The sequence below is a fragment of the Nicotiana tabacum genome, chromosome 22 (genome assembly GCF_000715075.1).
Source record: "Nicotiana tabacum cultivar K326 chromosome 22, ASM71507v2, whole genome shotgun sequence".
NCBI lineage: Eukaryota > Viridiplantae > Streptophyta > Magnoliopsida > Solanales > Solanaceae > Nicotiana > Nicotiana tabacum.
Genome location: NC_134101.1, coordinates 169,138,064 through 169,164,159, shown reverse-complemented (window position 1 = coordinate 169,164,159; position 26,096 = coordinate 169,138,064).

Sequence of the window (26,096 nt, the reverse complement as noted above, 5' to 3'; positions counted from 1 at the left end):
TAGACGAAGCAAGCGAATGAAAAGGAATAGCTGCAAAATAGATAATACATGCTCACAAATCAATATGGATTCAACAAAACAGTTAAAGCATATCGCAATTCTCCTTTGGGTAGATACTACGACACACTATCATAATTTAAATACCATTTAGTCTTAATAAGTAATTAAATATTTTTAACCAAATATATATGTCATCTTTGGACAGACAATATATATTTGACTAAGAATATTAATTTACCTCATCATATTCACTATTCATAGAATAATTGATGCACCTTTGGGTAAATCCTTAAGTTCTAGCAATAGTGAAAATTAATTTATCCACTATTTTTTTAAATTATAGGCATTTCGTTAATTTCATGGATAAACTATAATTTTATGTATGCATATTTCTAAACATACTAGTTTGGTCACTTTGGCGACTAACAAACTATATAAACATAAATACATACATAAAATAAACAATAAATGGCTTTATCAACTGATAGTCCAAAACAAATTATTTTATGGCTCAACAATAAATACAATCAACTTTATGGCTTATGCGGAAGAACCATGAATTAAAACCTTATAAGTATCAAATAAACGACATCCTTAAAGGAATTAGTCATCCATGTTGACCTCAAATTGGACTTCATAATTAATACAGAAATTTCAGGTAAAATAAAGAAGTTAAACTTAACACGCAGAATCGTGTGGGCTTAAATCAGCTTACTGCAGTAGGGCATCTATAATCAACTTTCACGTTTTTATCATATTTTGCATAATTGCCTCTTAAAAACTATTAAACACTCAAATCTGTAACACACACTTTAATTGGTGGTGGTTAGAAGGTTTAAAAAATTGGCTACAGTTGATTATGTCATAGTACAATTTTGACAGCGTCTTTATATTTTGACAGTCTAAGCAGCAAATAAATGAAAAGGAAAGAGGTCTTTTAGGTCGTGAAGCAGTAATAATGTTATAGCGATTTTGACAAACAGAAAACCAACAAGGATGATAAAACATTTAAAAACATGATTTTGTAATTGTCGAATGCACACGCAATTTTTTAACCAGCAACTAATTCATATATATTGTTCTTTTCAACGAAGGTTATCAGTTCAAGTAATTCATGCTCATGATATCACATGTAAGCATAAATTTTAATTGCACCAAAATTTTGAACATGATAGTCTTACATGTAATTGTCATAGAAAACATACCTGAAGCGGAATCCATGATCTTGAAGCGGAAGCGTTAATTCAAAACTGGTTTCTCGCCCCTTTCCCTAACTTTATGTTATCGCCGCCTTTAGAGATGGAAGAGATAATAAAAATTCGGTAACCCTAATGGGTGGGGAGAGGACCAATTTATAGAGGTTCTCACTTAATCTGGTACGTCCATCAAGTAACCAATCGGACGGATGAGATTTGATAATAATTAAATATTAATTATGGGCCTTAGACCTATTGGGCCACACATACATAGGAAAATAATTTACAAACACAGCCCAACAATCCGGTGTCACTAGTCATGAGCCTCTAAATACAACCAAAACACTATCTAGATAGTACAATATGAGTCTGAAATACAAAACACTACGATAAGAAGGAGGAAGGTAGGGCTGCAAACGCCGTGCAGCTACCTTGCGATCCCCGATGAAACTCTGAGAGTGCTGGAAGCTCTCATTCTGATGCTCGGGCACCTGGATCTGCACACAAGGTGCAGGGAGTAACGTGAGTACGCCAACTCGGTAAGTAACTAAAGTAAATAAGGTCCGAGTGTAGTGACGAGCAATTTAAAATCATATAAGAGTTTTCAACAGAAATATCAAGTCAAAACCAGCAGTGCCATGATCAGTTATCTCGTAAAACTTTAGTTTCAATTAAAATACTTCGAAATCATTTATTCAACATTTTTCAATAGAGACTCAGTGTAAAAAGAAGAGTGAAAGCAGCAAAATATCATAAATGGACCCCTCGGGCAAGGTATCACTCATAAGTATAGCCTCTCGAGCAAGCCTTTCTTTCTCTCGTGAATCAGCTCTCGTCAAACAGTACTCACACTCAGTACTCCGGCTTAATAATATCTCATAATAATAATAATCATAATAACCGCTGCAGCATGCAGCCCGATCCATAGCTTATAGTCGACTACGCTCATTGAGGATGTACAGACTCCGGAGGGGCTCCTACAACCCAATCGTCATATTGCTGCGGCGTACAGCCCTATCCAATATATATATCACTGCGGTGTGCAACCCGATCCATAATATACATATAATCCTCACCATTAGGTCCGCAACCTCTCTCAGTCATTAACCTCACAACCACTCGGGTATGTCAGTGGAAATCAGGGAACTCAGCCCAAACAGTTTTCATATATTAAGAAGTAGAGTGATGAAACCGGATTTAAACAATAAACAGGTAAAACATGACTAAGGATTTGACGCGAGTTGAGGCCGAGTCGAGAGGCAAAGGCATCGCGGAGTAGTATTTCATCAGGTTTGAGGTAAGTAACCATAGTAAATCTGGACCTGAGGGTATGAAACCCCGGTATTTCATATTGTTTTGATAAATGAGGTGGCGCACATGCTAGGTGATGAGCGTGTGGGCGTGCACCGGTAGGAATTTGTGACTTGGTCCATCCTGTAGCGGCTATTAATCCTTATCCTCCCACGAGTCCATACATACTAAGAACATCAAAATCCGACCACAAACAACCTCTCAAATCCTCAAATCAAAGTTTCCAATTTCAAGCCCTAACTCCCCAATTTTAGGCTTCAAATCCCACTAATTTCATGTTTAAACAAGTAAGAATCAACATAGGATCGAGTTTTAGGTTCAATAATCTTATCTCAAAGAAGTTCTCTTGAATTCCCTCTTCAATCTCCCCCGAGAAGCTCCAAAACCGACTCAAAAATGGTGAACTATGGCCAAAATCGCGAAAAATGTCCTTTTAAACATTCTACCTAGCGATTTAAAATTCCTTAATCGCGATCGCGGAAAATGCCTAGCAATCGCGAAGCATAAAACTGACTGCCCTCATTTTAACCCTACGCGATTGCATACAAACTCCACGCGATCGCATGGCACTGCCTTAGCTACCTTCCGCGATCGCGGCCTCGCCCACGCGATTGCATAGAACAATCATATACCCCCCTCACCAGCTCATCCCTTTTACACGAAAGTGACCCTGACCATGCGTTCGCGAACAACAATTTCACAGCCTACCGCGATCGCGCCCTGACCTTTGAGATCGCATAGAATAATTTTCACCTCTACCCCACAAAGCCTACGCGATCGCGGACCCTTCTACGCGATTGCAAAGAACAAATGTCTGCAAAGACCTAAAGGAAAATCTGCAACTTTTCAAATATGAATTTGATCCGTTTAACCATCCGAAACTCACCCGAGGCCCTCAACCCCAACCAAACATGCCAACATATCCCATAACATCATTCAAACTTGTTCCAATCTTCGGAACAATCAAAACAACATCAAAACACCAAATCATCATCGGATTCAAGCCTAAGAAATTCCAAATCTTCCATATTCCGTTTTCGATCAAAAAGCCTATCAAACCTCGTCTGAATGACCTGAAATTTTTCACACACGTCACAAATGACACGATAGACCTACTCCAACGTCCGGAATTTCATTCCGACCCCTATATCAAAATCTCCCCTATCAACCGGAAAACGCCAAAATTCCAATTTCGCCAATTCAAGCCTAAATCTACTCCGGACCTCCAAAACCCATTCCGATCACGCTCCTAAGTCCCAAATTACCTTTCGAAGCTATCTGAACCATCAAAATTTACATCCAAGACCTTTTTCACATAAGTCAACATCCGGTTGATTTTTCCAACCTAAGCTTCCTCAAAAGAGACTAAGTGTCTCATTCCTTTCCAAAACCTCTCCGAACCCGAACCAACCAATCCGATATCACATAATACAGCTGAACAAGATAATAAGAAGCAAAAACGGAGAAAATGGAGCGGTAACTCATGAAACGACCAATCGGGTCCTTACAGGAATACAATTGGGAGACTGGTAAGATTGATGTGTGTACTTCAACAACACTAAGAGGACGGTATGCAAGATTGTGTGTGAAATTACCTCTTAATGAACCTATTAAGTCTTTTATATTTATAGGGTATCATAAACAGAGCACATTATACGAGGGAGATCACTTTTTATGCAAGTCCTACGACAGATTAGGCCACTTAGCAGGACAATGCTCTTACATTTCAATAGCTAATGCTAAAGGTGCTTCTTGCCAACCAGTAGCCATTTCTAAAGATTCAAATGGGCAAGAGCAAGAATGGCACAATTTGACCTTCACGAAGAGGAACCAAAGAGATGCATCGAAAGCAAAGAGTAGAAGTCCATCTAATACATCGGAAAAAGTATCAACGTCAAATTTTTTGAAGTAGAAACATGTAAGTACCTTAATACTCAACTGCTAAAGTACAAAAGTCGTGATCCTTCTGACACGGATAAAGGAAAAAGTTCATTAAGATCGGATAATAGTAACTCAAAAGAATAGAAATGTTCCATTAGCCAAAACCACTTGCCGAGGAAAAACCAGTTTTCTGTATTAGATCCCTATCAAATGGTTTTAGAAAATACCACCCAAACAATAAATCTAAAAGAAACTATTATTTCTAACGTGGCTATTGTTCAAGATAGTAAGGACACGTTGTAGGAAAATGTGTCCATTAACAACACTGCCAGAAAGGATAACTTGCATGCTTCTAATAATGTCCAAATTCTAAGTAATAATTTTATTACTAGAGATAATTATGTTACTTCTTCTAATCCTCACACTGTTAATGGGGAAGAAGATTGTATAAATCCCACTACTTATCCTAACACTACCTATCCTATGGATTATTCTAAAAATATATCCCATCAGACAACTACTGGCCATTCACACTTGGGCTTTGCAAAATCCTCTCACAACCAAGAGACAAAGGATAACAACCATAAAACAGTAACCAATTTCGAAGATAATCTTGTCATAATCCCAATGCTATGCCATTCCCGTGACATTCAAAAAGGCCCAATCACTATTGAGCTACCTATTCCCACTATCGCGCCCCCTTTTTCTCGTGAAATCGAGTTTCGATATTCTTGGGACAACTCCTTTCCTTTTGGGATTGGGTAAGGGATATGAAGATTCGCCACCTAACGAATTAAGGTGCGTTAGGGCACTTATAGCCTGTTTGGCCAAGCTGGAAAAATCAACTTATTTTGAGAAGTGCTTTTGAAAAAAGTACTTTTGGAGATAATCAGTTTGTGTTTGGCTAATCAGTCTGAAAAGCACTTTTGGGAAATAATTTGTGTTTGACCAAGCTTTTTAGAAAGTGCTTTTAAATGTCAAATTACGAATAAGGGCATGAATAGATTTACTTAATAATTAATATTATAAGTAAATAAATAATATCAAAATTTTGTTATTACATGCAATAATTTAAAAAATTTATTTTATTTAAGTAAAATATGAAAATAAAATTAAAAAGTACTTAATTCTTTTAATATAAGTTAAATATATTAAAATTTCTTCAACAAATATAAAAGCAATCACCCCTAAAGTCACTATATATTAGAAAGTTTCCTAAAAATAAGAAGAAATATTTATAAATTAATATCCTAAGTATTAGGTTTAAGGGTTATTTTGGTATATACTATATTTTGTTAAGGGTATTTTAGGTAAGAAAAAAAGCCAGAACTGCTTCTGCTTCTGCTTTTGGAAAGAAACTATTTTTTTCTGCTTCTCTGAAACTTCTTCTGCTTCTTCCCAAAAGCACTTTTTCCCCCAAATAAGCTTGGCCAAACACCTCAAATTAGGAAAAAAAGTACTTTTGGGAAAAAAGCACTTTTTTGTCTTGAGAAGCTTGGCTAAATAGGCTATTAGAGCAGTTAACTCATGAAATCAGTTTACATCACCAGAGATCGGGTAAGGGCTCAAAATTACCTTGAGGGAAAGGTGTTAGACACCCCTCGAGGTCCTCAATGGTGGGTTCCGGCTGAACTTAAATAAGCGAATTAGTCTTATGAAAAATAAACAATTTAGACAAATAGACATTACTTTAAACAAGAATTAAAGGGGCCCTAGGTTTTTTAGACTATAGAATCATTTCCATGCAATACTTGGTAACTACACATAGCATTAGCGCACGGGTCATCATTTCCTTTACTACCCAATTACTATCTTTCAGTTATTACCTAAGCGTTCTAGTAGCTTCTAATGCGTGCCTTATGCCTGCACTACTCGTCCATTACTCATGATCCTGGAGGTATTTAGGATCTCCATTTTGGGATTGTTTTAAACTGGCCTATATTGTTTAAAATGAGAAAAGCTAGGCGACAAACAAAATTCAGATAGGACTATCATGTACGGAGCAAATAAGGGCTCATATTAACCTCCACAAGTAGACAACAAATGCACGCAGTTAAATCAACAAGTTTCGTTAATTAGGGACCTTATAGGTAGGATATCTAGATGAGCAGAAACAGAATATTAGTACTGATTAACAGTTTGCCTACTGATTTTATTAAGCCTTGAATCTGGGCATTTTTAGGTGATAAAATATTAGTACTTTTAGGCCCAGAATCATTAGTAACCCTACAGGTTTGCCTAAGTGATTAACAGAATCCTATAGACATGGTATCTACAATTGTTAATTATAAACCTATAGCATGGTTTCTAAGCAAATAACAGATTTTAACTCGTAAAGACAGGTTTTAACTCTTTAGATCCTAGAGGCATGCTTTCTAATTGCTATATATATTTAAACTCCTATAGGCAGGATCTCTAAGTGTTGACTTGATTTGAATTTCTATTAGTAGGATTCCTAAGTTTACAAACTCATTTCACCCTATAGGCATGATATCTATTAGATTAAATCCTATAGACATGATTTCTAGGTTTGAAACTGATTCCTTTATTTCTTATAGACATAGTATTTAACTGATTTTTAGTTCCTATAGGCATGATATCTATTAATAACATATGGGCAGAATTCTTTAAGCACATTTCCAGGAAAATTATTATTCAAACAGATAGGATCATATAGACATGGTTACTAATGCATGTAAAAAGATGCATGGATCCTATAGACAGGATTTCTAACGCAAAGAATATATGAACATGATTTCTAGCATGCGAGTGAAGTACAAAACAAAGCAATCAGAAAGTCCTATAGACATGCTCTCTCTAAACAAGTAGTAACACTCACATAATCACCAATAAACCTATAGGCAGGATTTCTATCCGAGTTTCAAGCAAAGATATAGGATAAACCTCCCAGCTTTTACTAACAAACCCCAGATCTATTTATTACAGAAATTATTACAGCTCAGAATGAATAAACTATATAACAGTATCGATTACACTATAGGAAGCCTTAGCAGGCCCAATATAAACTGTCACGACCCCAAATGCTCGGTCGTGATGGTGCCTATCACAATACTAAGCAAGCCAACCCAATCAAGTACCCACAATCAATTTCTTTTAATAAAAATATTTTTCTAGCATTTAATTAAGTCTCAATTTTTCATAAGAATATCTACATCACTGAAATATGCAAAAAAATAGTAAGACATCAAACCAACACAACCCAACTATCTGGTGTCATGAGTCTAGAGACTCTAAATACAACAAGTCCGACTGTCTATTAAATAACAAGTCAAAAAATGCGGAAAACAAGGATAGGAAGGAGGAAAGCAGGGTTGCGGACGCCGTGCAGTTACCTTGCAATCTCCGGTAAGCTCCGACAAAAGTAGGGACCCTCACTCTGCCACTCGGGCACCTAGATTTGCACACAAGGTGCAGAGATTAACGTGAGTACGCCAACACAGTAAGTAACGAAAGCTAATAAGGTCTGAGTGCAGTGATGAGCAATTAAAAATCATATGTAAGAGTATATAACAGAGTATCAAATCCACTCAACAGTCCAACAAGCCAAATTCTTCGTAAAACTTCAGTTTCAGTTGAAATACTTTGAAATCACTTACTTAGTAGTTTTCAACAGAGGCTTATTATAAAAAGAAAAGTGGAATCAGCAAAATGTCATAAATGGGCCCCTTCAGCAAGGTATCACTCATATATATAGCCCATCGGGCAAGCCTCTCAGTCACTCATGACTCAGCTCTCGTCACTCAATACTCACACTCACCACTCAGGCTCAATAATATCTCATAATAGTAATAATCATAATAATCGTTGCGGCGTGCAGCCCGATCCATAGTTTATAGTCGGCTACGCTCACTAGGGGTGTAAAGACTCTGGAGGGGATCCTACAGCCCAAGTGTCATATCGCTGCGACGCGCAGCCCGATCCAATATATATATCGTTGCGGCGTGCAGCTTGATCCATATAAGTATCGCTGTGGCATGCAACTCGATCCATAATATATACATATACTATTGCTGTGACGTGCAGCAGTCCGATCCATAATATATATAAAATCCTCACCATTAGGTCCTCAACCTCTCTCAGTCATTATCCTCACAGCCCCTCAGGAATAACAGTGGAAATCAGGGGAAACTCAACACAAACAGTTTTCACATTTTTAAGAAGTAGAGTGATAAAACCCAAGTTTAAACAATAAACAAGTAAAACATGACTGAGGATATGCTTTCAAACAAATAGAGTGAGGAAAACAGTAAAAATTGCTCCTAAGGGTTTCAACAGGTCGACACAAGGCCCCAAACATGGCATACAGCCCAAAATTGTGTATCAATCTCTAAAATACGGGATATCATAAGATTTCAAATTTAGTATGCGGCTTAATAGTCGCTACGGAATGGAACAAGTTACAATTCCTACTGGTGCATGCCCACACGCTTGTCACCTAGCATGTGCGTCACCTCATTTATCAAAATAATACGAAATATCGGGGTTTTGTACCCTCAGTTCCAGATTTACAATGGCTATTTACCTCAAACCGGATGAAATACTACTCCGTGACGCCTTTGCCTCTCGCCTCAGCCTCAACTCACGCCGAATCTACCCAAAATCAGAAGCATAACATTAGAATATGCTAAGGGAACGAAGCCCGTGCAAAAATAATCAAATTATACCAAAAATCCCGAAATTGGTCCAACCTAACCCCCGGGCCCACGTCTTGAAATTCTATAAAAATTACATCAACGAAATCCTTATCCTCCCAAGAGTTCATACATACCAAGAATACCAAAATTCCGACCACAAATGGCCCCTCAAATCCCTAGATTAAGGTCTCAAGTTTCCAAGCCCTAACTCCCCAATTTAGGCTTCAAATCCCCCAAATTTCATGTTTAATTAGGTGGAAATCACAATAGAATCGAGTATTAAGTCCATAATTCTTACCTCCAAGAAGTTCTCTTTTATTCCCTCTTCAATCTCTCTCAAAAAGGTCCAAAACCGAGTAAAAATGGTGAACTTAGGCCAAAAATCGTGAAAATGGACTTTTAAACATTCTGCCCAGTGATTTAAAATCCTTCTTCGCGAACGCGGTCAAAAACCTCATGTTCGCGAAGCACAAAATACCATTGACCAAAATATCTCTTACGCGAATGCGACCACCCTTCGCGAACGCGATGCCTCAGCCACTCGAACCTTCGCGAACGCGATATCCCCATCGCGAACGTGGTGAACAATAACCCAGCCCTTCGCGAATGCGGGACCCTCATCACGAACGTGAAGGCCAATGCTCCTTCCTCACACCCCAACCCTTCACGAACGCGAGGGTCCACTCGCGAACGTGAAGCACAATCGTCTGCAACACTAATAGTAGAATTTCTGCAATCGTTTTCAACTAAAAATGATCTGTTCAACCACCCGAAACTCACCTGAGGCCCTCGGGACCTCAACCAAACCTGCCAACATGTCCCATAACTTCATTCAAATTTGTTCCAACCTTCGGGATGCTTAAAACAGCATCAAAATACCAAAATCACATCGGATTCAAGCCAAAAATTCCAAAAACTTCCAAATTCCGCTTTCGATCAAAAAGTCTATCAAACCACGTCCGAAAGACCTGAAATTTTGCACACACATACCAAATGACACAACGGACCTACAACAATTCCCGAAATTTCATTCCGACCCCTATATCAAAATCTCACCTATCAACCGGGAAACGCCAAAATTTCAATTTCGCCAATTCAAGCCTAAATCTACTCCAGACATCCAAAACACATTCCGATCACGCTCTTAAGTCCCAAATCATCTCCTGAATCTATCCAAACTATCGGAATTCACATCTGAGCCCTTGTTCACATAAGTCAACATCCGATTGACTTTTCCAACTTAAGCTTACTCAAAAGAGACTAAGTGTCTCAAACCTTACCAAAACCTCTCCGAACCCGAACCAATCAATCCAATAACATATAATACAGCTGAACAAAATAATAAAAAGCATAAATGGGAAAAACGGAGCGGTAACTCATAAAAAGACTGGTCGGGTCATTACATCTTCCCCCTCTTAAAAAAACGTTCGTCCTCGAACGAGTCAAGAAACATACCTGAAGCCTCAAATAGGTGAGGATATCTGCTCCGCATCTCCCGCTCGATCTCCCAGGTAGCCTCCTGTCGACCTCTCCACTGCACTTTCACTGAAGCTATATTCTTCGATCTCAACTTTCGAACCTGACGCTCCAAAATAGCCACTGGCTCCACATTATAAGTCAAATAATCATCTAACTGAACCGTTCTGAAGTCCAAAACATGAGATGGATCGCCAATATACTTCCGGAGCATAGAAACATGAAATACCGGATGCACACTCGATAAGCTGGGTGGAAAGAAAGCTCATAAGCCACCTCCCCAATCCTCCGAAGCACCTCAAAAGGCCCAATGAACCAAGGACTCAATTTACCTTTCTTCCCAAATCTCATAACACCCTTCATGGGTGAAACCTTTAGCAGAACCTTCTCACCCACCATGTAGGACACATCCCGAACCTTCCTGTCAGCATAACTCTTTTGCCTCGAGTGTGCTGTACGAAGCCTCTCCTGAATCACCTTCACCTTGTCTAAAGCATCCTGCACCAAGTCTGTACCCAATAGCCTAGCCTCACCCAGCTCAAACAAACCAACCGGAGATCTACACCGCCTCTCATACAAAGCCTCATATGGAGCCATCTGAATACTCGACTGGTAACTGTTCTTATAAGCAAACTCTGCGAGCGGTAGAAACTGATCCCATGACACTCCAAAATCAATGACACAAGCGCACAACATGTTCTCCAATATCTAAATAGTGCGCTCAGACTGCCCGTCCGTTTGAGGATGAAAAGTTGTGCTCAACTCAACCTGAGTACCCAACTCTCACTGCACCGACCTCCAAAACTATGAAGTAAACTGAGTGCCCCTATCTGAAATGATGGAAACTGGGACACCATGCAAACGAACAATCTCTTGGATATAGATCTCTGCCAACCGCTCCGAAGAATAGGTAGTATACACAGGAATGAAGTGCGCGGACTTGGTCAGCCGATCCACAATCACCCAGATAGCATCGAACTTCTTCAAAGTCCATGGGAGCCCAACTACAAAGTCCATGGTGATCCGCTCCCACTTCCACTCTAGAATATCCATCCGCTGAAGTAAGTCACCCGATCTTTGATGCTCATATTTCACCTGCTGACAATTGAGACACCGAGCCACAAATCCCACAATGTCTTACTTCATTCTCCTCCACAAATAATGCTATCTCAGATCCTGATACATCTTCGCGGCACTCGGATGAATGGAATACCGCGAGCTATGGGCCTCCTCTAGAATCAACTCCCAAATCCCATCTACATTGGGCACACATATCCGGCCCTGCATCCTCAATACTCTGTCATCACCAATAGTCATATCTCTAGCATCATCATGCTGAACTCTGTCCTTCAGGACAAGCAAATAAGGATCATCATACTAGCGTTCTTTGATGCGATCAAATAAGGAAGACCGAGAAATCACGCAAGCAAATACCCGACTAGGCTCCGAAATATCCAACCTCACGAACCAATTGGACAAGGCCTGAACATCAACTGTAAGAGGTCTCTGTCCAACTAGAATATACGCCAAAATCCCCATGCTCACTGCCTTCCTACCCAAGGTATCAGCCACCACATTGGCCTTCCCCGAATGGTACAAAATAGTAATATCATAGTCCTTTAGCAGCTCCACCCATCTCCGCTGCCTCAAATTGAGATCCTTCTATTTGAACAAGTGCCGGAGGCTACGATGATTAGTAAACACCTCACAAGACACACCATACAAATAATGCCTCCAAATCTTCAACGCGTGAACAATGGCAGCCAACTCCAAATCATGAATAGGGTAGTTCTTCTCATAGGGCTTCAACTAACGAGAAGCATAAGCAATAACTCTACACTCCTGCATCAATACACACCTAATACCAACTCTCAAAGCTTCACAATACATGGTATAGGAACCTAAAGCTAATGGCAACAATTATACTAGAGTTGTGGTCAAGGCAGTCTTGAGCTTCTGAAATCTCTCCTCGCACTCATCGAACCACCTGAATAAAGCACCCTTCTGAGTCATCTTGGTCAAGGGTGATGCGATAGATGAAAATCCCTGAACAAACCGGTGGTAATAACCCGCCAACCCAAGAAAGCTGCGAATCTCTGTGGCTGAGGACGGTCTGGGCCAACTCTAAACTACCTCTATCTTCTTTGGACAACCTGAATACACTCGTTGGACACCACGTGCCCTAAGAATGCCACTGAACTGAGCCAAAACTCACACTTGGAGAACTTTGCATAAAGTTTCTCCTCCCTTAATCCCTGCAACACAACTCTCACATGCTCCACGTGCTCCTCCTGACTACGCGAATACACCAAAATATCATCAATGAAAACTATGATAAATGAGTCGAGATACGGCCAGAAACGTTGTTCATCAAGTGCATGAATGTTGCTGGGGTATTGGTCAGCCCAAAAGACATCACCAGGAACTCATAATGACCATATCGGGTCCTAAAAGCTGTCTTAAGAATATTTGAGTCTCTGATCTTCAACTGGTGATAACCTGAACAGAGATCAATCTTGGAGAACACTCTCGCTCCCTGAAGCTGGCCAAATAAATCATCAATGAGAGGCAAGGGATACTTGTTCTTAATTGTAACCTTGTTCAACTGCCTGTAATCAATGCGCATCCTCATCGTGTCATCCTTCTTCTTCACAAATAGGACAGGCGCACCCCAAGGAGACACACTAGGCCGAATAAACCCCTTATCAAGGAGTTCCTGAAGCTACTCCTTTAACTCCTTCAACTCTGCTGGTGCCATACGATACGATGGAATAGAAATGGGCTGAGTGCCCGGCACCAGATCAATACCAAACTCAATATCCCTGTCTGGTGGCATACCCGGTAGGTCTGCAAGAAATACATCTGGAAAATCCCTCACTACAGGAACAAAATCAATATTGGGAGTCTCTGCACCGACATCCCTCACGAAGGCTAAGTAGGAAAGACAACCCTTCCCAACCATACGCTGAGCCTTCAAGAATGAAATTACCCTACAGGGAACATAATTGGTCAAACCTCGCCACTCAATCTGTGGCACACGCAGCATAGCCAAAAGCACCGTCTTAGCATGACAATCCAAAATAGCACGACACGGAGATAGCCAATCCATGCCCAATATAACAACGAAATCCACCATACATAACAACAAAAGATCCACTCGGGTCTCCAGACCCCCAATAGTCACCACACACGATCGATACATACGGTCCACAATAATAGTATCACCCACTGGAGTAGATACACGAACAGATGAAACAAGAGACTCATAGGGCATATCTAAATAACGAGCAAAGTATGATGACACATATGAAAAAGTGGAACCGTGATCAAATAACAGAGGCATCTTTGTGGCAGACTGAGACAATACCTATAATCATAACATTTGAAGCAATAACATCTGGTCTACTTGGAAGTGCATAGAAACGAGCCTGACCACCACCTGATCTACCTCCCCCTCTGGGGTGACCCATAGCTGACTGACCCCCACCCCTAGCTACCTAAGTGGGTGGTGAAGTAACTGGAGCTGAAGTCGAGGGCTGACCTCTCTGCTAGGACGGACCCTCAAGAAGACGAGGACACTGCCTCCTCATATGCCCAAACTCTCCACACTCATAACAACTCCCTAGTGTTGGAGATGGGGACTGAAGGGAACCCGTAGAACCGGAATGACCAGTAGAAGAACCTAGCATGGAAGAACCCTGAACTGATGGAGCATGGGACGAACTCTGGGCTGGAAGGGCACTAAGGGATGAAAGGCCCTAATGAGAACTGTGAGAAACATGACCCGATGATGCCCCATGATAACCTGAGCGAGCTGACTAAGTCTGCCTGAATAGATGGCCTCTGTCGTGCTGAAACTAACCCCTCGAAGGAGCACCCCCAAAGCTACCAGGTCCCCGAGGCCTCTTGGCCTCCCTCTCCTCTCGCTCCTGGCGACGAACTGACTCAATCTCATGGGCGATGTCAAAAACCTCCTCAAAAGTAGCACCTAACACCCTCTCCCTAGTCATAAGAATCTGAAGCTGATATGTGAGGCCATCAACGAACCTCCTGATCCTCTCTCGATCCTGGGAACCAACTAGACCGCATGACAAGCTAACTCAGAGAACTGCATCTCATACTGTGTCACAGTCATATCTCCTTGGTGCAACTGCTCGAACTACCTGTGTAGCTCCTCTCTGCGAGACTGTGACACATACTTCTCCAGAAAGAGAATGAAGAATTGCTGTCAGGTAAGGGACGCTGCACCAATAGGCTTACGCCTCTCATAAGCCTCCCACCAAGTAAAGGCAGCTCCAGAAAACTGAAAAGTAGTAAATGCTACACTACTGGTCTCCAGAATACCCGTTGTGCAAAGAATCCTCTGACAATTGTCCAAGAAACCCTGGGTATCCTCGCTCTCGGTACTACCAAAAGTCGGAGGCTGAAGTCTACCAAACCTTTCCAATCGACACTACTCATCATCCGGCATAACTGGTACAACATACTCCTAAGCTGGTGCAACCGGCTGGGCTGGAGGTGCCCCTGGTGTCTGAAGTCCCTACACAACCTGCTCAGGTGTGTGAGCAATGGGAGTCTGAGTACCTCCCCCAACCTGAGAAGTAGATGCGGCCGTAGTAACAGAGACTGCCTGAGCCAACCCATGCATACTGATAGAATCTGAGCTAAAGCCTCCTGAAGGCCTAGAATCACAATAGGCACAGCTGGTGCCTGAGCTGCTACTGAAGTGTCTGCAACTGGGACCTAATCCTGAATTGGGGCGGCTGGTGGATCTGTAGGTGCTGCCCTAGCTGATGTGCGGGCTACACCCCTTCTCCTACCACGGCCTCGACCGCATCTTCGGCCTCTAGTAGCCCCAACTAGTGGTACTGGTGGTCGTCCATCCTAGTCGGTAGCACGTGTCCTCACCATCTGTGAGAGAATAGAATAATAGAAATTTAGTACTAGAATTCAATAGATTCGCACGACATGAATTCAAGAATGAGAAGTTTTCCTAAAGGTTCTGTAGCCTCTCGAGGATAAATACAGACGTCTACATACCGATCTACGAGACTCTACTAAACTGGCTCATGACTCGTGAGACCTATGTAACCTAGGTTCTGATACCAACTTGTCATGACCCCAAATGCCCGGTCGTGATGACGCCTATCACAAACTAGGCAATCCAACCCAATCACTTACCCACAGTCAATTTCTTTTAATAAAAACATTTTTCTAGCATTTAATTAAGTCTCAGTTTTTCATAAGAATATCTACATCACTGAAATGTGCGGAAAAACAGTAAGACATCAAACAAACATAGCCCAACTATCTGGTGTCACGAGTCTAGAGCCTCTAAATACAACAAGTCCGACTGTCTATTACATAACAAGTCAAAAAATGCGGAAAACAAGGATAGGAAGGAGGAAAGCAGGGCTGCGGACGCTGTGCAACTACCTTGCAATCTCCGGTAAGTTCCAACAAAAGCTGGGGACCTCACTCTGCTGCTCGGTCACCTGGATCTGCACACAAGGTGCAGGGAGTAACGTGAGTACACCAACTCAATAAGTAACTAAAGTAAATAAGGTCTGAGTGCAGTGACGAGCAATTAAAAATCATATGTAAGAGTATACAACAGAGTATCAAATCAATTCAACAGTTCAAAAAGCCAAATACTTCGTAAAAACTTCAGTTTTAGTTGAAATACTTTGAAATCATTTACTTAGCAGTTTTCAACAGAGGCTTATTATAAAAAGAAGAGTGGAATCAGCAAAATGTCATAAATGGGCCCCTCGGGCAAGGTATCGCTCATATATATAGCCTCTCGGGCAAGCCTCTCAGTCACTCGTGACTCAGCTCTTGTCACTCAATACTCACACTCAGCACTCAGGCTCAATAATATCTCATAGTAGTAATAATCATAATAACTGATGCGGCATGCAGCCTGATCCATAGTTTATAGTAGACTCCGCTCACTGGGGGTTTACAGACTCCGGAGGGGCTCCTACAACCTAAGAGTCATATCGTTGCGGCGCGCAGCCCGATCCATAATATATACATATACTATTGATGTGGTGTGCAACCCAATCCGTAATATATATAAAATCCTCACCATTAGGTCCTCAACCTCTCTCATTCATTATCCTCACAGCCCTTCAGGCATAACAGTGGAAATTAGGGGAAACTCAATCCTAACAGTTTTCACATTTTTAAGAAGTAGAGTGATAAAAGCCCAGGTTTAAACAATAAACAGGTAAAACATGACTGAGGATATGCTTTCAAACAAATAGAGTGAGGAAAACAGTAAAAATTACTCCTAAGGGTTTCAACAGGTCGGCACAAGGCCCCAAACATGGCATACAACCCAAAATAGTGTATCAATCTCTAAATATGGGATATCATAAGATTTCAAATCAGGTACGCGGCTTAATAGTTGCTACGGGACGGACCAAGTCACAATCCCTACCGATGCACGCCCACACGCTTGTCACCTAGCATGTGCGTCACCTCATTTATCAAAACAATACGAAATACCGAGGTTTTGTACCCTCAGTTCTATATTTACAATGGTTACTTACCTCAAACCAGATGAAATACTACTCCGCGATGCCTTTGTCTCTCGCCTCGGCCTCAACTCGTGCCGAATCTACCCAAAATCAGAATCATAACATTAGAATATGCTAAGAGAACGAAGTTCATGCGAAAATAATCAAATTATACCAAAAATCCCAAAATTGGTCCAACACCACGTCTCAAAATTTGATAAAAATCACATCAACGGAATTCTTATCCTCCCACAAGTTCATACATACCAAGAATACCAAAAATCCGACCACAAATGGCCCCTCAAATCCCTAGATTAAGGTCTCAAGTTTCCAAGCCCTAACTCCCTAATTTAGGCTTCAAATCCCTCAAATTTCATATTTAATTAGGTGGAAATCACAATAGGATCGAGTATTAAGTCCATAATTCTTACCTCCAAGAAGTTCTCTTTGATTCCCTCTTCAATCTCTCTCAAAAAGCTCCAAAACCGAGTCAAAAATGGTGAACTTAGGCCATAAATCGCGAAAATGGCCTTTTAAACATTCTGCCCAGCGATTTGAAATCCTTCTTCGCGAACGCGGTCAAAGCCTCAAGTTTGCGAAGAACAAAATACCATTGACCAAAATTTCTCTTACGCGAACGTGACTACCCCTCGCGAACGCGATGTCTCAGCCACTCGAACCTTCGCGAACGTAATGTCCCCATCGCGAACGCAATGTCCCCATCGCGAACGCCGTGAACTATTACCCATACCTTCGCGAATACGGGACCCTTATCACGAACATGAAGGCCAACGCTCCTGCCTCACACCCTAACCCTTCGCGAACGCGAGGGTCCACTCGCGAACGCGAAGCACAATCGTCTGCAACACTAATAGCAGATTTTTTGCAATTCTTTTCAACTAGAAATGGTCTGTTCAATGACCCGAGGCCCTCAGAACCTCAACCAGACCTGCCAACATGTCCCATAACTTCATTCAAAGTTCTTCCAACCTTCGGGTTGCTCAAAACAACTTCAAAACACCAAAATCACATCAAATTCAAGCCAAAAATTCCAAAAACTTCCAAATTCCGCTTTCGATCAAAAAGTCTATCAAGCACGTCTGAATGACTTGAAATTTTGCACATATATCCCAAATGACACAACGGACCTACTGCAATTCCTGAAATTCCATTCCGACCCCTATATGAAAATCTCACATATCAACCGGGAAATGCCAAAATTCCAATTTCGTCAATTCAAGCACAAATCTACTCCGGACCTCCAAAACACATTTCGATCATGCTACTAAGTCCCAAATCATCTCCCGAAGCTATTAGAACAATCGGAATTCACATCCGAGCCCTTATTCACATAAGTTAACATCTAGTTGACTTTTCCAACTTAAGCTTACTCAAAAGAGACTATGTGTCTCAGACCTTACCAAAACCTCTCTGAACCCGAACCAATCAACCCCATAACATATAATACAGCTGAACAAAACAATAAGAAGTAGAAATGGAGAAAATGGAGTGGTAACTCATGAAACGACCGGCCGGGTCATTATATAAACCTGAGAGCCAGGCCTTCAACACAATAGTCTTGAAATAGTAGCTGGGATCCATAACACCTTAAGCTAGGCTTCCAGTATGTCAAAGTTCCCAAAGAGCCTCAAGGACATCGGGTAATGCTCACATTGGATCCACACATTCAACACAGAATTATTCATAAGAGATTGGAAAACCGGCTCCAATGTGTCAGAGTTCAAAAGTGTCTCAGGGACCCTAGGCAGTGCTCACACTGGAGGTGGTAGGAACCTAGATAGCTAAGAGTAGAAGTTTGAAAAATTGTATATATAAGGGATAGGGGACAGTTTTAGAAAACAGTTTGATTTTTTTAGGAACAAACAGGTTCAAATTACAAGACTACAAACAGAACAAAGCCCATATTTAGCAGATTGGTATTAGTTCAGACATAGATGATATACCAGTAATTAAAGTAACCACAACAAGAGCAGAGATACTTGAATTACAGACAGAACTGACCATACATATTGGCAATACTTAAACATGTTCTGAATAGGGAGTATACAACTGAATCCATCAAGGTTTCACATTACTAAAGATTACTTATTTTATTAATTATCACTAGGTGGGACCATATAGGTGTGTATTAAACAAAAACATGCTGAAGTTTGAAATAACTAACCAAACAAACACATAGCACAGGGTAGCAGGAACAAAGCATACTAGTCTAGAAAGAAGTAAACAGAAATCATTGGCCAGACATGCTAAGGTAAACTAAACACACAAGCACATAGAATAGAGTAGGTTAACAGGAATTAAGTGTCACGACCCGGCTTTTCCACCCTTGGGAAACGTGATGGCGCCTACTCGTGAAAGCTAGGCAAGCCGAGTATTATAGATTCACTAACTCTTTTATTTAGCCCTTTTTAACAATTTAGGACAATATACGATCAACATTGAAATATTAACAATAAATAAAGACATGCGGAAGACGTAATCTGATAACTTAGCCAAAAAAATAAGTACGACAATACCAAGTACATCTCTACCCGGAACTGGTGTCACAATATCACGGATCATCTATGAATACTACAAACAATTGTCTAGAAAGAAAGATACAATGTGCCTCTGAAGTAAATGAAAACAGAATATAAAGATGGAAGAGAACGTCGGGGCCGTCGGGGCCTGTGGACGCCTGCAGGACTACTTCGGAATCTCCGACTGGAATGAAGGCAACCACCCAAAGCTATGGTCCAAAAGCTGTCACTCCGGGATCTGCACACAATACAGAGTATAGTATCAACACAACCGACCCCATGTGATGGTAAGGGCCTGGCCTAACCCCGACAAAGTATTGACGAGGCTGGCACCAGACTACCAAATGAACCTGTGCAGTTATATCATATATAGTGGAAAATAAAATAGAAATAAATAATTAAATATGGGAGGGGTACATGCTGCGGGGGAATATCATTTACCAACAGTAATCTAAGAGAAAGCATAAATAACAATTTAGAATTCACAGCAAAAGAATAAGGAAATCGTAACCAATCAATAAACACTTTTATTACTTATTGTTGCGGCGCGCAACCCGATCCAATTCATAGAAACATTATTGTGGTGTGCAACCCGATCCATATCATTTATTAATGTTGCGACGTGCAACCCGATCCGATTATATTATTGTTGCGGCGTGCAACCCGATCCATATCATGCAATTCAACACCAATCACAAAAGAGTCCCGGCAAGGGAACGATAAGGAAATAAAACTATCCCGGCAAGGGAATCGATAGTATAAATAAATACGTCCCGGCAAGGGAATAACCAAACTTGTTCCAGCATCTAACTTCACAAAGAAATCTCAACTAACACCAATACCCAACCATAAGCAATTTCTACGAGAATAATCATAATTCTTGCTCAACACAGAGAATCAACAACTTAGACATTCGTAGTACTTATTAAGAAAACAACGGTTTCAATTTAAGACTCACGGTTATGCTTGACACCAACGTATAGATACTCATCACCATGCCTATACATCGTACTCAACAAGTAACACATAGCAAATAGGACACAACTCCTAATCCCTCAATCTAAGGTAAGACCAAACACTTACCTTGAACTTCCACGGCCAACTCAAGCCTCAAACACCGCTTTTCTTTTAGAATTTGCCTCCAAACAACTCGTATCTAGTCCAAATTGATTTATCAACATCAATAAACGCTAAAGAATTCATACCCAATGCTTAATTATAGGTTTTCTATCATTTTACCCAAAAAGTCAAAAATTGACCCCGGGCCTGCTTAGTCAAAACTCGAGGTTCAGACCAAAACACGATCACCCATTCACCCACGAGCCCGAATATGTAATTAGCTTCGAAATCCGACCCCAAAACGAGGTCTAAATTTCAATTATTCAAAAAGCTCTAACTCTATCCAGATCCCCAATTTTCTACCATTAAAACCCTACGATTTTAGATAAAAGTTGGTGAAAAACATTAGAGAAATGAAAGAAATGAGTTAATGAATACTTACTTATGAATTGGGAAGAAAATCTCTTGAGAAAATTGCCCTAGGCTTTCTATCTTTATGAAATTTTGAAAGTGAAAACACTGAAGTTTTGTTTTAAAAGACTCCACTGCCCGACTCTCGCACTTGCAGTCCTTGGGTCGCACCTGCGAAATCGCACGTGCGGAAAACAGACCACTTCTGTGGAAATGATTTGGCCCGCTGGGGCCGCATCTACGAGGGGAGACCCGCTCCTGCAGGAACGCTTTTGCGGGAGCTTGTCCGCATCTGCGAGAGGCTGGACCACACCTGCGACCCACTATTTACACCTGCGAGCTCGCACCTGCGGTGCTTGACTCGCAGGTGCGGTTACACCAGAACTGATGCAACAGCAGTGATTTCCTAAGCCTAAACACCACGGAACCTACTCGAAACTCACCCGAGCCCTCGGGGCTCCAAACCAAACATGCATACTAACTCAAAAATATCATATGAACTTACTCATGCGATCAAATCACCAAAATAACATCAACAACTATGAATTTAATATCAAAATCATGAAATCACTTAAGAACCTCAAATTTCCCAATTTTCTCAAATACGGTCCGATTCACGTCAAACGACTTCCGTTTCTTACCAAATTTTACATACTCAACTTAAATAACTTATAAGACCTGTACCGGGCTCCGGAACCAGAATACGAGCCCGATACCATCAAATTTTAAGCACATTTCATTTCCAAAAACTCATAAATATTCCAGAAAATAATTTTGTTTAAAAATTTATTTCTCGGGCTTGGGACCTCGAAATTTGATTCCAGGCATATGCCTAAGTCCCATATTTTCCTACGGACCCTTCGGGACCGTCAATTCATGGGTTAGGGTCCGTTTACCCAAAATATTGACCGAAGTCAACTAAACTCATTTTAAAGGCAAAATTCATCATTTTTCACAGATTTCACATAATGGCTTTCTGGCTACGTGCCCGGATTATGCACGCAAATCGAGGTGAGACAAAAAGAGGTTTTTTTAAGGCCTCAGATCACAGAATTTATTTTTAAAACAAGTGATGACCTTTTAGGTCATTACATTCTCCACCTATAAAACAACTGTTCCTCCTCAAACGGACATAAGAAGGAAGTACCTGAGTCTGGGAAAAGATAGGGATATCGGCTCCGCATATCGGACTCCCAGGTCAATGCCTCAGCAGGCTGACCTCTCCACTGAACACGAACAGAAGGAAAACTCTTCGATCTCAACTGACGAACCTGCCGGTCTAGAATAGCTATTGGCTCATCCTCATAAGACAAGTCCTTGTCCAACTGGACAGTGCTGAAATCTAACACATGGGATGAATCGCCGTGATACTTTCAAAGCATGGACACATGAAACACTGGATGCACGGCTGATAAGCTCGGTGGCAATGCAAGTCTGTAAGCCACCTCTCCCACTCGATCAAGGATCTCAAACGGGCCAATGAACCTAGGGCTAAGCTTACTCTTCTTCCCAAATCTCATCACGCCCTTCATAGGCGACACTCGAAGCAATACCCACTCACCGACAATGAAATATAGATCACGAACCTTGCGGTCAGCGTAAATTTTTTGCCTGGACTGAGCTGTACGAAGCCTATCCTTAATAATCCTGACCTTGTCCAAGGCATCCTGTACTAGATCCGTACCCAACAACTGAGCCTCTCCCGGCTCAAACCACCCAACCGGCGATCGACACCGCCTACCATACATAGCCTCGTAAGGAGCCATCTAGATACTCGACTGGTAGCTGTTGTTGTAGGCAAACTCTGCTAAAGGCAAAAACTGATCCCACGAGCCTCCAAAGTCAATGACATAAGCTTGGAGCATATCCTCCAAAATTTGGATGGTCCGCTCGGACTGCCCGTCCGTCTGAGGATGCAACATTGTGCTCAACTCAACCTTGTGCCCAACTCTCGCTAAACTGCTCTCCAAAAATGTGAGGTAAACTACGTACCTCGATCCAAAATGATAGACGCGGGCATACCATGAAGACAAACAATCTCCCGGATATAGATCTCAGCTAACCTCTCGGAAGAATAGGAGATTGCCACAGGAATGAAACGTGCTGACTTGGTCAGCCTATCAACAATAACCCACACTCCATCGAACTTCCTCTGAGTCTGTGGGAGTCCAAAATGTCCATAGTGATACGCTCCCACTTCCACTCAGGAATCTCAATCTTCTGGAATCTCAATCTTCTGGAACAACCCACCAAGCCTCTGATGCTCGTACTTAACCTGCTGACAGTTCAAACACCGAGCCACATATGCAATAATGTCCTTCTTCATTCTCCTCCACCAATAATGCTGCCCCAAATCCTGATACATCTTAGCGGCACCCGAATGAATAGAGTACCGGGAACTATAGGCCTCCTCTAAAATCAACTCTCGGAGTCCATCCACATTAGGCACACAAACTCGACCCTGCAATCTTAAAACTCCATCATCTCCTAAGGTAACCTGCTTGGCACCTCCGTGTTGCACCGTGTCTCTAAGGACACACAAATGAGGATCATCATATTGCCAATCTTGGATACGCTCCAATAAAGAAGAACGAGCGATTGTGCAAGCTAACACACGGCTGGGCTCAGAAACATCCAATCTCACGAACTGATTGGCCAAAGCCTGAACATCCAAAGCAAGCGGTCTCTCACCAACCAGAATATAAGCAAGACTACCCATACTGGCTGACTTCCTACTACAAAGCATCGACCACCACATTGGCCTTTCCCGGATGATATAAGATGGTGATATCATAGTCTTTCAACAGCTCCAACCACCTTCTCTGCCTCAAATTTAGCTCCTTCTGCTTGAACAAGTACTGCAGACTCTTGTGATTCGTGAACACCTCACATGCCACGCCATACAGATAATGCCTCTAAATCTTTAACGCGTGAACAATGGCTGCTAACTCCAAATCATGAATAGGATACTTCTTCTCATGAATCTTCAACTGCCGCGAAGCATAGGCAATGACTTTGCCATCCTGCATCAACACCGCACCAAGTCCAATACGAGATGCATCACAATAAACTGTATATGGCCCTGAACCTGTGGGAAAAACCAACACTGGTGCCGTAGTCAAAGTTGTCTTGAGCTTGTGAAAGCTCGCCTCACACTTGTCCGACCACCTGAACTGGGCACCCTTCTAGGTCAACCTGGTCATCGGGGTTGCGATAGACGAAAACCCCTCCACAAAACAATGATAGTAGCCTGTTAGACCCAAGAAACTCCGGATCTTTGTAGCTGATGCTGGTCTAGGCCAGTTCTTGACTGCCTCTATCTTCTTCGGATCCACCTAAATACCCTCTACTAATACAACATGACCCAAGAATGCAATTGAACTCAACCAGAACTCACACTTCGAAAACTTGGCATACAACTGACTATCCCTCAAAGTCTGAAGAACCACTCTCAGATGTTGCTCATGCTCCTCCCGGCTGTGGGAATAGATCAAAATATCATCAATGAAGACTATCATGAACAAATCCAAGTAAGGCCTGAACATTCGGTTCATCAAATCCATAAAAGCTACTAGGGCATTTGTCAACCCGAATGATATCACCAAGAACTCATAATGTCGTACCGAGTGCGGAAAGCTATCTTTAGGACATCGGATGCCCTAATCCTCAATTGATGGTAGCCAGATCTCAAGTCAATCTTTGAAAATACCTTGGCACCTTGAAGCTGATCAAACAAATCATCAATCCTCGACAATGGATACTTATTCTTGATTGTAACCTTGTTCAATTGCCGGTAATTTATGCACATCCTCATCGATCCGTCCTTCTTCTTAACAAACAACACAGGTGCACCCCAAGGCAAAACACTAGGTCTAATGAAACCTTTTTCAAGCAAGTCTTGCAAATACTCCTTCAACTCCTTCAACTCTGGCGGGGCCATACGATACGGCAGAATAGAAATGGGCTGGGTTCCCAGAGCCAAATCAATACAAAAATCGATATCCCTGTCGGGTGGCATACCCGGCAGGTCTGACAAAAATACCTCAGGGGACTCATGGACAATATGCACAAAATTAATAGAAGGAACCTTGGTACTAGAATCACAAACGTATGCCAAATAGGCCAAAGACCCCTTCTCGACTATACGTCGAGCCTTCACATAAGAGATAACACTACGGGTAGAATGCCCAGGAGTCCCTCTCTACTCTAAACGAGGTAAACCCAGTAAGGCTAAGGTCATACTCTTGGCATGACAGTCCAAGATAGCGTGGTAAGGTGATAACCAGTCCATCCCCAATATGACATCGAAATCAACCATGTCCAGAAGTAACAAATCTACACGAGTCTCAAGACCCCCAATCACAACTATACATGAACGATGGACTCGATCCACCACAATAGAATCAACCACCGGTGTAGACACATATACAGGGGCAATCAAGGAATCACTAGGCATGACCAGATACAACGCAAAATAAGATGACACATAGGAGTATGTAGACCCTGGATCAAATAGAACTGAAGCATCTCTACTACAAACCAGAATAGTACCTATGATAACTGCATCGGAAGCCTCAACCTCAGGCCTGGCTGGAAGAGCATAACATCAGGGATGGGCCCCACCACCCTGAACTACATCTTTGGGATGGCCTGCTGCTGGCTGGACTCCACCTCTAGCTGCCTGACCTCCACCTCTAATACCTCTACCTCTACCTCTAGCACCTCTACCCCTACCCCTAGCTAGCGAAGCGGGCGGTGGAACACTTGGCACCTGAACCATAGCACGGGAACCCTGCTGCTACGACTGAGTACCCACCAATCTCGGAGAAGCCCTCCGGATATGACCATACTCACCGCACTCAAAGCACCTACATGAATGTTGTGGCTGAGGAAACTGAGACTGACCCTGGCGATCTGAATGACCACCCCGAAAACTCTAGAGCAGCGGTACACTGATAGGAGCTGGTGGTGCACTGTAGGGCTGTTAATTAGAATACTGCATATGAGAACCACGGCCACCTAAAGCGCTGTGAGAAACCTGAA